The sequence below is a fragment of the Urocampus carinirostris genome, chromosome 11, assembly GCF_059441175.1.
Source record: "Urocampus carinirostris isolate Australia breed hairy pipefish chromosome 11, RoL_Ucar_1.0, whole genome shotgun sequence".
Taxonomy (NCBI): Eukaryota; Metazoa; Chordata; class Actinopteri; order Syngnathiformes; family Syngnathidae; genus Urocampus; species Urocampus carinirostris.
The window spans coordinates 37,424,403-37,439,670 of record NC_142359.1 but is presented as its reverse complement, the minus strand read 5'-3'; the positions used below and the strand labels follow the sequence as shown (position 1 = coordinate 37,439,670).

The following is a 15,268-nucleotide window of genomic DNA, read 5'->3' as shown; positions in this document are numbered from 1 at the left end:
TTTGTCCCTTTGTTTGTTACTTTGTTGAGTATTTTATGAATAAATGCCATATTTTTAAGCACCTTGGTTAAGCACCTTTTTTGGCTAATCTCTAAAAAAAAAAAGGGAACAAATACCATCCTTATTTTGACAACCTATGCCTCAAGTTCCTTCTTCCCGTCATATGGGTCCACTCTTTAAAACCTGACAAATTAAGACCCGGCCTACACGCACATGGACATAAATGCACATCAAACAAGAAGCTCAGGTCTCGAGACAAAATATATTCAAATCCATTTGAATACATACATAGAATTGAATGACAGTTTTAATGTCTAAAATATTATCTTGTATCGAGTTATGATATAGTAAACCCGAAGCCTGCATGTAACAACGTCAAACATTAGTTGACTACATCCTTTATAAAATTGTCCTTTTATTTACTTATCTTTACTTGCCACACCAGATTCAGATAATAAAAGTACTGTATTTGAATCAGATCAGGAGACTCCTCTTGCTATTAGTAACTATAGAAATCAATATTATCTGTTTCTTGTGGTGGAGCAAACCCCTACCAAAAATAACGGGCTGTAGAGGGAAGGGCGCACCAGGCTGTACTTGCCCAAGACACACCACAGGAAGCGGTGCCCTGACAACCCAGGCGCTTAAGGGATCCATGAACCATGAACCATTATGCGGCTGTATTCCTGCTGAAGTTTCTTGGCGAAAGCCAGCATGGCCCCCGAGACCCCAGGAACCCTCTCCAGTGTTTATACACAAACACACGTCCACGAATATGCAAACATGATCTCGCCATGACATTGATTGTGTGCAACACAGCTCACACACACACAAAGCCCGACACAAACAATAATGTCTTGCCCCCCGGCCTCACTTATCACCATCGGACAGCCAAACACCGTCTCCTCCCCCCCGCGCCCGTCACCACTCTCCCTCCCGACACATGTCGCCTAATTGAGGCAACTAATAACCAGACCAGGTCATTTGTAGTCTATGTAAGCATTAGCATAATTGAGCGGGCGCTAGAATCAAGTGGCGGAAGATGTGTAAATAATGGGGCAAACCATCTACAAGCACAGCGGGATCTCCATTGATGTACTAGAACGCCGCTTAGGATGTCAGCATTCCGCATTGGTCACTGGGTTGGAAGCTATCGTTCAGTGCTCTACCGCCCACTGCTCCGCTGAAGTGCAATGTAAGTCCTAAAAAGTTAAGTAGAAAGCACTTGCTATAAACTTATTATGTTATTTCTAAGTTACTATGTTATTACCAGGTTGTAACAATTAAAAGTAGTTTAAAGAGGTTCAGTCAACCACAAAAACAATATGCCGGATACAAATCAAATGTCCTAGAAAATTGAAATAACCAAACACTGGTGAGTTATTTCCGGAACCTGTACCTGGCATACTTAGGTGTTCTAAATGGGCTACCTGGTACCCACAGGCACCATGTTGGAGACCCCTGATCTAGCACTGAAGTGGATCCTTTTGCACAATTTTGCTCTTTACTTCATTAAACTATGAATTGTGCACTCGTGGCAACTAGTTTATTGCCCTTGCTTTGAAGGGACACTGTGATACTTGAACACAAGATGTTGCTGTATTGTGCAGCACAACCAAAAACAAGTGCTACAAAGCACAAGGAAGAATACAAACATTCAAAATACGGTCATTCAAAACAACCAAACCGCACCTTTTTTCTTATTTTGCCCTGGATTTTTTTTATTTTCAAAGGTCCTACAAATGGGTAGACAATGGCAAACATAAAACATGAACTATTGTACAAATAGATCTAGAAATGTGTATTTATTTTACAAAGCATGAAGCTCAAATAGTGGGAGCTGACATATTGTTCACCATCTTGCTACTATAGGTACACTCAAAAACCAATAACCTTGTAAAAGGCTAGGCAAAAACAAATTTAACAAAATGTCCGTTTTGGACACTTGGAGTCTCCAGAATTTGTATTCTTCCTTGTGCTTTGTAGCACTTGTTTCGGGTGCACTCCATATCACAGCGACATCGCGTGGTCAAATAGACCAAAACTTATGGTTTTCTGATGAATTCATTTAATACCCATGTATTTCAATGGAGAAATGTAAAAGGTATTTTGGGTGTTGCTTTGCTAAGTGCGCCTCCCTCAGGTCCCTGCAGTTAAGGGCTCAGTCATCCCAAGAGCCAGTCGGGTTATCATCACATCTTTTTTCTTCCCCACCTTCCGCCCCCCTCTTCCGCTCTCTGTGAAAACTCCAAATGGAGGCTAATCGTCCATCTCGGACCTGCGTCTTTATCCGCCCGCGAACAGATCCCATTACAGATGCGTCCCGCGCCGCCTTTTGCGCTCTTTGTGTGGAACGCCATGTGCAGCGTATTTAGGCGTTCTCACCTCGCCCTGGCGCACAGTCGTGACCGCAATTTGGTAAGGGTACGGAATGAAAAGGTTCCGGGTGAAATGATCACGAGTGCGCCTTTCAGATTGGGACGAAGATGCCAAGCACTATTGATGCACTGTTATTCGGCATTGACTTCAAAATGAAATCCAGGTTTTGAAGAAAATCACACTATAATGCTGCACTGGAAAACATTTTAAAAAGCCAATCACATCCACACACACACACACACACACACACACACACACACACACACACACACACACACACACACACACACACACACACACACACACACACACACACACACACTAAGAGAACGGGCCCTCGGAACACTCCAATAAGTGTATTAAGTGAATATCAGACTCAAGTATTTGTACACCCTGCTGTTTTGCTATTTCCCCCACTTACAAATCATAGAGGGGTCTGAAATCAACATGGTAGGTGCATGTCCACTGTGAGAGAGATAAGCTAAAACAAAAATCCAGAAATCACAATGCAATTTTCAACAATTTATTTGTGTGATACAGCTGCAATTAAGTATTTGAACACCTGTGCATCATCTAGGATTCCGACCCCGAAAGACCTGTTAGTCCGCCGACACTCCATGTATCATCCTGAATCAGATGTACCTGTTTGAGGTCACTAGCTGCATAAAGACACCTGTCCACCCCACACAATCAGTAAGACTTTAAATCAGAACATGGCGAAGACCAAAGAGCTGTCTGAAGACACCAGAGACTAAATTGTACAACTCCACAAGGCTGGAAAGGGCTACAGAGCAATTGCCAAGCAGCTTGGTGAAAAAAGGTCTACTGTTGGAGCAATCATTAGAAAATAGAATGAGCTAAACATGTTGGTTAATCTCAACTGGAGTGGAGCCCCATGCAAGATATCACCTCCTGGGGTGTCAATGATTCCAAGAAAGGTGAGGAATCAGCCCGGAACTACACGACAGGAGTTGGTCAATGACCTGAAAAGAGCTCGGACCACGGTTTCCAAGGTTACTATAGGTGATACACTGAGAGGTTATGATTTCAAATCATGGCCCGAAAAGTTCCACTGCTTAAATCAGCAAATGTCAAGGCCCGTCTTAAGTTGGCATATGACCTATTGGATGACACACAGGAGTCACGGGAGAAAATTCTGAGCAAAATAGCAGGGTGTTCAAATACTTATTTTCCTCACTGTATATATATATATATATATATATATATATATATATATATATATATATATATATATATATATATATATATATATATATACACCCTGCTATTTTGCTATTGTATCGATTTGTTAGCCAAAATAGAACTTTTGGGTCATAATTCCACTAAGGGTGTTTGGAGGAAGAAGAATGAAGAGTAAAATCGGAAGAACACCATTCCTACTGTGAAGCATGGGGGTGATTGCATCATGCTTTGGGGGAGTTTTTCTGCACTTGGGACAGGACAAGTGCACTGCATTAAAGAGAGAATGACTGGGGCCGTGTATTGTGAGCCTTTGGGGAACAATCTCCTTCCCTCAGTCTGAGCATTGAAGATGAGTCATGGCTGGGTCCTCCAACACAACAACAACTCGAAGCACACAGCCAGGAAAACCAGGGAGTGGCTCTGTAGGAAGGCTATCAAGGTTGTAGCATGGCCCAGCCAGGCTCCTGACCTGAACCCAATTGAAAATATTTGGAGGGAGCTCAAACTCCTGACTTATCTAGAGAAGATCAGTGTGGAGGAGTGGGCCAAGATCCCTCTTGCAGTGAGTGAAAACTTAGTTAAAATCTGCAAGAAACCTTTGACCTCTGGAATAACAAACAAAGGCTACTGTACCAACTGCTAACATTCATTTTCTCAGGTGTTCAAATACTTATTTGCAGCTATATCACACAAATAAATTGTTGAAAAAATCATGCATTGTGATTTCTGGATTTTTCTTTTTAGTTTATCTCTCTTACAGTGGACATGCACCTGCGATGAAAATTTCAGACCCCTCCATGATGTCTAAATGGGAGAAATAGCAAAATAACAGGGTGTTCAAATACTTATTTTCCTCACTGTATATATATATATATATATATATATATATATATATATATATATATATATATATATATATATATACACCCTGCTATTTTGATATTGTAATTTTTTGTTAGCAGAATTATAACTGTAACATCATTATCATATCTTCTTTCGCTTCTTTTAATGTCGGTCCGATAATTATTGTGCATCCCGACTTAGATACATGGAATAGAAGTGGACACTTTGTTGTGGTTTTCATAACAAAACCACATACAAATCAACTAAAACACGTGGGGTCACCAAACAAATGACATGTCCAAACTAAACGTGATTATATCCATACCAGAAACAAAAAACAATCGGAAAATGTAAATGCAATTAACCGACGCAGTGTGCTGTGTGAACAGTTAACATAAAGTCATAGGATAAATAGGAACATGTGTGTTGAGATTGGGCTGAAGTGTGTCTAGCTCCATTCCTGGTTGGCGCCTTCTGGGGGAAGGTGCCAGATCGTAACACAATTGGTCCTTCGCTGAGGATAAATAATATATGCTTGTGAAAATCATATTAGTTTTGCACAAGTGTAGTAATGTTTTTTGTTTAAAGTGTAAGAATACGAAACCAAGGTTTATTTGTGATGTTTTTGTATGATCCTGGTCGTATTTTTCCCTGTTGACAGTTTTACGCTCATGTGAATGGAATCAAATTTTCTGGCTGAGGACTTAAGGATTGTGCACGAAGCGCGCCAGTGATTTTCCATCACTAAACAGCTTTGAATTAACTTCCCGTCATTTCCTCAGCCGTTAAAACATCAGTCGGCGTTCCCTCGGACGCCCTACTAGGGACCGCACCTCTTTTTTCCTCCTGCGTAGAAACAAATTACCCAGGATGCACCTGGGAGAGATTGCAGCAAGCGTGTAGACGGATTACAGCGGCAGGAGTCTGACATTCACTTAATACACTGCACTAATGGAGTGTTCCGAGGCCCCGTTCTGTGTGTGTGTTTGTGCGTGCACGTTAACTCACTATAAATCATTTTCTGCACTAGATCTTTTTACTTTTGATTCATCTCTTTTTATTTATTTTTTTAGCTGCTCTAATGTAACAAGTACAAAGTGACTTTTAGAAGTTGATTGTTCACCTCGGTATGAATCATTTTGTAAATAATGAGAAATATTCATTGTTCTTTCATTCCCATTTTGAATTCAGCAGAGGAGTTATGATTAGATTTAGAGCACTAGTCTCAAACTCGTGGCCTGTGGGCCAATTGCAGCCCGCGGGATGATAGATTAAGGCCCCCGTCTTTATATAAAAGTCGAACATAAGTGAAGGCCATGGATTAATTCATTACTAATTGATTGATTTTTCAGATTAACTCTCAATATTTCCTTTAATTTTGTATATTATTTTGTAAACCGATTTTTAGAAAAAGAATCAACTTAATCATTTTAAATAGAGCTTTTCTTGTGGAAACCCAACAACCTAAATTGAGGTTTAGACACCTGATTTAGAGTGCGGATACACACGAGAAATAATATTCATAAATTGACAACAATTAAATAAAAATACAAAAATGAATGAATAAATAAAGAAATTAATAGATAAAAAAAATGGAAATATAAATATATTGTATATATGAATATATAGGTGTGTATTTGAATAAAAGAAATGATACAAAAAAGTAAATAATTAAAAATTAAAAGGACATTGACTTTTTCAAATCTTTATCAATTATTATTTGCATACGTCTAACTGCAATTTTTCTGCCGCATTGGTGCAACTACTTCCCCGCTGTCCCTAAGAGTTTGCAGCTAATGAATGCTCCATTACTTTTCCTGCCAAATTTATATCATAGCAAGCACACTAGTGTATGCCCATCTCCCTCAAAGGTTACAGTGAAGTGCTATGGGAGGAGACTTTTGCCATCTGTTTATATCTGACAGAAATGATTCTAAAGGGATACTGTGTAACACTAGCACCTTTAAGATGGGACGGAATTTTTCTTATCTGAAACACTTCATCCTCCTTGCAAGTTCCAAATTAATAGTTGTTTACTCGCCTTATTTTAGTGTCTACAAAAAGTTAAACTTAAAAAACTAAGGAGATGTAGGTGTGTTGTGTAGTACAACAGAAAATGAGTGCTAAAAATCATAAGGAATAATGCAAACTATAAAGACTCAAAGAAACCAAACTGCACCATTTTTTGACTTATTTCATACCCAGCCTTTCACAAAGTTTCTGGTTTTGGGGGGTACCTGTAGCATCATGATGGCAGATAATCATCTTAGCTTACTCCAGTTGAGCCTCATGTTATGTCAAATAGACACAAATTTCTATGAGTATTTAAAAAATGCAAGTTCATAGAATATTTTGTGTATTTTTTGTTATAATTCAAATCATAATTATCATAAAATTATTATTTTTTTTGTTAATAATCAAAGTTGGTTTTACCTCTCTGAGGCGCTAAATAATACACTATTTCCTTTTAAATGAGAAACAAAGTCCAGAGCGATATCCAGCTTTATGGTCATGATTGAACTGTTATGCTGCTTTTTGTACCTTAATTGTACTTAATTGTCGTATTATTTTGCATAAATGCCACAATAATTTTTTTATAGTGGATCGCGTTTTCAATCTACTGTGAATACTTCGATACTACATGTAAAATTGACATTTTTGTGTGTTTTTGTTTCTAGTTCGTGTCCAGCACAAGAAATAATGTTAGTTAACATCCAAACAATAAAGCATTGTCGCTTAGTTAAGAGTTGTATTCACCCAACTGCCCCCTAGAGGTTCCTAAATGTGATTCGTAATGAGGAGTGCAGTTGTATCTCATTGCATTCATTTAGAAGAGTTGCCTCGATAGAATACAGTATTTGGAGCACATTGAATGTTGTTTGTAATCAGCAAATTAGCATATTTGGTGTCAAACAAAGCATAAGCACAATAGCGCTGTCCCGTTTGTGTTTCTTTGGAGTCTTGGAAGAATTGGAGCATCCTCATTGTTTATTTTTCCCCCAATTTTGTTTCTCCTTAAGAGGACACTAATTATAAAAGATCCATTCATGGATGCCACTTTTCTCAGAAAGCAATTATCTACTTAGCAGAAAAGAGCTTTAGCATGCACAATTTGGTTTGGAGGGTCCAGCAGGTTGCCAGATAATTGAATAGGCTCACCGATTACACACACACACACACACACACACACACACACACACACACACACACACACACACACACACACACACACACACACACACACACACACACACACACACACACACACACACACACACACAAACAAAAGTGACACAAAGGTGAGTGTTTATTCAGTATCACTCAAGGGAACGCGGCCCTAAACCCCCCAAAAAGGTGATTTTACTTCTCAATGGCGCCTGACCTCAAGCGTCCCCCCTCATGTCAATCACAGAGTGGATCTTGAGTGACGCGCCCGAGCCGCTAGCCATGCTTTGCTAACCTTTTGTGCGTGTTAACCTTTGTGTGTTTGGATGCTTGGATGTTATCTGGCCACTGCCCGCGGGTCGCCTCAAATTGAGGACGTGCTCTTCGCAGGTGATTTTTAAGCGCATCGATCGCAACATCGATCCTATTCAGCGCCGTTGACGAGCGTCTTTGAGCTTTCACGTGAAGGAAGAGAATAGAGGCAGTCGTTTATGTGCACCCAACAGGACTATGTTTTGTAAGTCAGTTTTTTAGGGTGGTGGGAAACTTACAAAACTAGGTCAGAGTAATTTATGGGTTGTGCATGTTGTGGCAGATTTGTATAAGGTTGTGGTTCTCAAAGGGTGGGTCAGGAAGGCACGAAGTTCTGTCAAGTTGAGCGCGTTCGATTTCAGGGAACTTTTTTCTCTTCAACTTTCGACGAATAAAGTGCAATAACACCCCCACTACAGTATGGGGCAGTGGCGTTCTCAGTAGTAGAGGATTTTGGTTACATTTAGCCTCCACGCAGTGCATTAAGCACAGAGTATGAGCATTGAGTTTAAGGTGTAGACAAGAAGTGTAAGAACGCCTGAAGTGACCCCATGAAATAAATATTTAACACAGATGTGGGGACAGGAAACGACGAACAGGGTAAAGAGACAAACAAAAGTCTCCTCGCATAGCACTTCGCTGTGACCTTGGGGGGAGATGGGCAAACACCAGTCTGCTTGTTATGAAAATGTTAAAAGAGGACAGCATGGAGCCACAAAAGTTAAGCTGTCACTTAAAGACATTACAACTTAATCATGCTGATAAGACGCCTGAGTCTTTATATTGCAAAAACATGCCGAAAGGCGTCGATTTTACACAGAAGTGCTGCTTTCTGACCAATATCGAGCAAACTTTGTTTCGGCCCCACCAATATTATGTGAGCACTTAAAAAATGTTTGATCTTAAGGGGGCGCGAAAGGAAAAAAAATCATTGAAAATGACTGGTATAATATATACATATACATATGTATATATATATATATATATATATATATATATATATATATATATATACAGGGAGTGCAGAATTATTAGGCAAATGAGTATTTTGACCACATCATCCTCTTTATGCATGTTGTCTTACTCCAAGCTGTATAGGCTCGAAAGCCTACTACCAATTAAGCATATCAGGTGATGTGCATCTCTGTAATGAGAAGGGGTGTGGTCTAATGACATCAACACCCAACACCCTATATAATGAAATGAAATGATCTGCATTTATATAGCTCAGTAGCCTAGATGGTAAGGCGCCCGCTTTGAGACTGGGAGGTCGGTGGTTCGCGCCCCGGCCGAGTCATTCCTAAGACTTAAAAAGTGGTCGGCGGCGCCCTCTGTTGGCTGCGGCTGCATCGGCTCGCTACAACGGGTCAGGTGCAATCGACCCTATATCAGGTGTGCATAATTATTAGGCAACTTCCTTTCCTTTGGCAAAATGGGTCAGAAGAGGGACTTGACAGGCTCTGAAAAGTCAAAAATAGTGAGATATCTTGCAGAGGGATGCAGCACTCTTAAAATTGCCAAGCTTCTGAAGCTTGATCATCGAACAATCAAGCGTTACATTCAAAATAGTCAACAGGGTCGCAAGAAGCGTGTAGAAAAACCAAGGCGCAAAATAACTGCCCGTGAACTGAGAAAAGTCAAGCGTACAGCTGCCAAGATGCCACTTGCCACCAGTTTTGCCATATTTCAGAGCTGCAACATCACTGGAGTGCCCAAAAGCACAAGGTGTGCAATACTCAGAGACATGGCTAAGGTAAGAAAGGCTGAAAAACGACCACCACTGAACAAGACACACAAGCTGAAACGTCAAGACTGGGCCAAGAAAAATCTCAAGATGGATTTTTCTAAAGTTTTATGGACTGATGAAATGAGAGTGAGTCTTGATGGGCCAGATGGATGGGCCCGTGGCTGGATCGGTAAAGGGCAGAGAGCTCCAGTCCGCCTCAGACGCCAGCAAGGTGGAGGTGGGGTACTGGTATGGGCTGGTATCATCAAAGATGAGCTTGTGGGGCCTTTTCGGGTTGAGGATGGACTCAAGCTCAACTCCCAGTCCAACTGCCAGTTTCTGGAAGACACCTTCTTCAAGCAGTGGTACAGGAAGAAGTCCGCATCCTTCAAGAAAAACATGATTTTCATGCAGGACAACGCTCCATCACACGCATCCAAGTACTCCACAGCGTGGCTGGCAAGAAAGGGTCTAAAAGAAGAAAAACTAATGACATGGCCTCCTTGTTCACCTGATCTGAACCCCATAGAGAACCTGTGGTCCCTCATCAAATGTGAGATTTACAAGGAGGGAAAACAGTACACCTCTCTGAACAGTGTCTGGGAGGCTGTGGTTGCTGCTGCACGCAATGTTGATCGTGAACAGATCAAAGCACTGACAGAATCCATGGATGGCAGGCTTTTGAGTGTCCTTGCAAAGAAAGGTGGCTATATTGGTCACTGATTTGTTTTTGTTTTGTTTTTGAATGTCAGAAATGTATATTTGTGAATGTTGAGCTGTTATATTGGTTTCCCTGATGAAAATAAATAATTGAAGTGGGTATACATTTGTTTTTTGTTAAGTTGCCTAATAATTATGCACAGTAATAGTCACCTGCACACACAGATATCCTCCTAAAATAGCTAAAACTAAAAAAGCCCCACTCCAACTTCCAAAATATTCAGCTTTGATATTAATGAGACTTTTGGGTTCATTAAGAACATGGTTGTTGTTCAATAATAAAATTAATCCTCAAAAATACAACTTGCCTAATAATTCTGCACTCCCTGTACTGTATATATATATATATATATATATATATATATATATATATATATATATATATATATATATATATATATATATATATATATATATATATATATATATATATATTCTATTTCACTATATAATATCCATCCATTCTCTGCACAGGTTATCCTCAGTAGGGTCGCGGGGGTGCTGGAGCCCATCCCAGTTATTTTTGGGCAGTGGGCAGGGGACACCCTGAACTGGTTGCCAGCCAGTCGCAGGGCACACAGAGACAGACAACTCACTCGCTCATTTATACCTAGGGACAATTTGTACCGGCCAATAAACCTGAAATGCACGGGAGGGAGAACATGCAAACTCCACACAGGAAGGTTTGATCTCATTACCTCAGAACTCAGACCTGTGTCGCACACGCGCTTACCACTGCGCCGCCGTGCTGCCCTACTATGTAATATGTTATATATAATATATATATTGATATTTAAGCATTCAACCAGTCACATTTCAGCCACTCCTTGTTGTCAGGATCAGAAATCTATCTGAAGGCCTTCAGAATCATTCCTTCAGGCATAACATCAGTTTTGGTTTAACCCAGGGGTCCCTAACGTAGTGCCCACTAAGGTCTGCTAGGGTGCCTGCGGACCTCTTCTGAAGATAGTTCACCAGTGCTGGGTCATTGTAATTTGCTAGTAAAATGGTTTTCAGTGGTAGAGTCTATTTAACACTACAGTACTTCCAACAATTAACCTGGTAACTTAGTAACAACATACTAACAACATAGTAATTAAAATGCAAGTTGTCGTTTTAGAAATGGATGTGAATATGTAACAAAAGTAGCTTTTGGGTTGAAAAAAGGTTGGAGACCACTGGTTTAGCCAATCAGATTTTGAGTTATCAGGGCTTTCTTAAAGGCACAACAAAGCAGTTTCACAAATTATGTCGCAGCTGTAGCTGCAGTAAATGTTTTGCATCCATGAAACAGTTTTTGAAGGTTTTGTAGATTCAGACATAGCACTACTAAAGACCTAGGTTTGGAATGCATGGTCGCACACTGAGATTTATATATAGTAATCAATCTCATCCAACTATAAATCACTTTGCCAGGTTACGGTTGTGCTGGACGCAAAATAGAGAACAATCCGATTAATTTATCTATTTTTTCCTTTTACCCTGATTGATTCTTCATGGTACAGTATTTTAATATTTATGTGGTAAAAAAATAAGTATACCTTTGATATGAGGATGATTTTCTTTTTCGCTATGAAAATTCTCTACTCATTATTTCACACCCAGCATACAAGTTATTACGACTTTTGGCAAGATGACACTTTGATATAAATTATTCTTCGTTTGTCATGAGGCATAAGTGTCGCTTAGATTTCTTTACAACACAACATGGACAAAATCCAGCACTAAGATATCTTTCTTTCGGGGTGAAGTCGTATAGCTCACTCTGATTTTGAGGATAATACCTACATTTTTATTTCAAATCCACTTTGTGTTGTAGCAAAAAAATCCTTCACTACACTATCAATCAGTCGCTACCTGCCAAGGCAGAGTGATGGAATCTTGAATTGTATTTGCAAGAGCAGGCGAAAATAAAATACACATGGGAATAACGCTTTCGTCCACCCATGATTTTTCACACTAATTCCCGACGTTCCCACTCATGTGTGAGCGAGACTGCTTATGTTCGTGCCATTATTGGTTGCCATGACGACCGTGGTCCCTGTATGATAATGGGATTCCCGCTGTAGCCGTGAAAACGCTCATCCTGGCTCGTGAAATTTCTTGGTGCACCTCATTGAAAGGACAGTGTGTATCTTTTAGTCCCTACTAGCGGTAAAAAAATAACTAAAACATATATTGATTAAATAGTAAACAATAATACATAAACTCCGATATAAACATGATTTTCTTTCATGTTCTTATAGGTCAAATAAATTGCATCTATTTAAGCCTCACCTAGAGGTAGCTGAAGTCCGCCATTGCTGCTACAGGTACCCCAAATAAACAACCCTAAAAAAAAGGCAAAAAAAACTGGGCAAAAATATGCAAATAATAAGGTGAGTCTCCATAGTTTGGATCCTGCTTTGTGCTTTTTATCACCTTTTTTGTCGCTAGCTAGCCATCTTCCTACCCTTTTAACTGTTTAGCAAGCTATCTAGCTAGGTTTGGTTTTTATATACGTTTTGCATGTTATCTAGCTAAACTTGGCATCCAATCAATCTATCTAATTTAGTTTTATATTTTCTTTTTTGATTTTTTTCCTCTTTTAGCCAGCTTTCTAACCCCCATTTAGTTTTTTACCTGTTTACCTTTCTAGCTAACTATTAAGCTACCTTTTTAGCTATTTACAAAGCCATCGAGCTAAGTTGCTATTTTAGAAATGAATGTCAAACTGGCTGCCCTTTGCACTAATTAGTAACAAAAAAATAACCTTAAAAAGGGTTGGAGAACCCTGAACTAGAGAATATAATGACATCTAGCAATCAAATACTAAACAGTTCATTGATCCCTTAACCACCAGGGCCGTAGGAGCACCACTTCCCGCAGTATGTATTTGGCAAGTACAGCCTAGATGTTTTTGGGTAAGGGTTTGCTCCCCTACATAAAACAGTAATGGTTTTCATGGTTACCTGTAGCAGGAGTACTCTCCTGATTTTACTCAGATACAGCACCTTCACGATTTGGTCCCTGTGGTTTTTTGGTGTGCAGCTTCATCCCAATCTTGAGAGATGAGCTGGACCTGGGCAATGACAGGAACCAAGGTTTGAACAAATTTATTGACACTAATAACAGCAAACAAACAATGTGAGGTTCGAACAACCCCTATCGACAATCTTAACAGCAATCAAGCATATTCACAATTTCGTTATGTCTGACAATATGACGTTTTAAATTTTTTCTGACATTTTTAACCTCTCTGTTAGTGTCAATAGATCTGTCCAGGCCAAAGTCCCGCGATTGTTTTTTGGTATGAACAAATCCATTGACACCAACAGCGGCAAACAAACAATGTGAGGTCCGAACAACCCCTCTCGACAATCTCAACAGCAATCAAGCATATTCACAATTTTGTTATATCTGACAATATGACGTTTTAACATTTTTTCTGACATTTTCAACATCAATTAAGCAATTTCGGAGTTATTATCGACACTTTTAACATTCACAATTTTTGGTTTGAACAAATTTATTGACACGAATAACAGCAAACAAACAATGTGAGGTTTTAACAACCCTTCTCGACAATCTTAACAGCAATCAAGCATATTCACAATTTCGTTATGTAACATTTTTGATAGTGTCAATAGATCCGTCCGGTTTGAACAAAATCATTGACACTAATAACAGCAAACAAACAATGTGAGGTTTGAACAACCATTCTCGACAATCTTAACAGCAATCAAGCATATTCACAATTTCGTTATATAACATCTTTGTCAGTTTCAATAGATCCGTCCAGTCCAAAATCGATTGTTTTTTAGGTCTGAACAAATCCACCGACACCAACAGCAGCAAACAAACACGACAATCTCAACATCAAACAAGAATATTCACAATTTTGTTATATCTGACAATATGACGTGACAATATGACGTTTTAACATTTTTTCCTGTCATTTTCAACATCAATTAAACAATTTCAGAGTTATTATCTTTTAACAGTAGTTAACCAACGTGTAAAAGGCAATACTATTGTGCAAGGACATAGCTCTGCCATCCCACCCTCCCAAGCAGCATCCTCCAGTCCTCTGTGTCCTCCAGTCCTCTGTGTGGGTCCTCTCCCTTCTTACTTCTACTTTCCACAACCAGGCCGTTGCTGCCGAGACCCCCACAGTGTAGCTCCGGTTCCCCCCTCCGGGTGGGCGCAGACGATTCTTTGAATGACAATACTGATACTAGATTCAAGTCAAGTCAAGTCATCTTTATTTGTATAGCCCTAAATCACGAAGAGTCTCAAAGGGCTTCACAGATTATTACACTATATTACACAGACTATTTTTCAGCCGACGAGAAGAGTAGGTTATTCATATGCTATGGAGTAGAAGTGAGTTTTAAGTTTAGATTTAAACATTTCCACTGAGGTTGCAGATCGGATCTCAGGGGGAAGAGCATTCCACAGCACCGGTGCCCGGATGGAGAATGCTCTCGAACCAGCAGAACACTTCTTTGCTCTTGGGATCACCAGAAGACCGGCACTCTCAGATCGTAGGCTTCAGACCGGGACATAGGGGCAAATCAGATCTGAAAGATAAGAGGGAGCAAGTCCAAGTATGATTTTGTACAATACTAAGAGAACCTTGAAGTCACATCTATGGCTAACTGGGAGCCAATGCAGGTTAGCCAAAATCGGTGTTATGTGATCGTACTTTTTTGTCCTAGTTAAAAGCCTCGCTGCGGCATTTTGTACCAGCTGAAGAGACTTGATTCTAGACTTCGGGAGACCAGAGTGTAGTGCATTACAGTAATCGAGACGGGAGGTAACAAATGCATGAATTATAATTTCCGCATCAGACTGAGACAGTATTGAACGGATTATAGCAATGTTACGAAGATGGAAGAAAGCGGTTCTAGTAATTTTCTTTATATGCATTTCAAAGGA

The 15,268-nt window shown here is 39.8% G+C and overlaps 1 protein-coding gene across 4 annotated transcripts in view; it reads left to right on the top strand.

Annotated features, from left to right (window-relative positions):
• syt1a (synaptotagmin Ia) overlaps positions 1–15,268 on the top strand; it is a 217,776-nt gene that overhangs the window by 124,117 nt on the left and 78,391 nt on the right. The gene's annotated exons all lie outside the window — the stretch shown is intronic.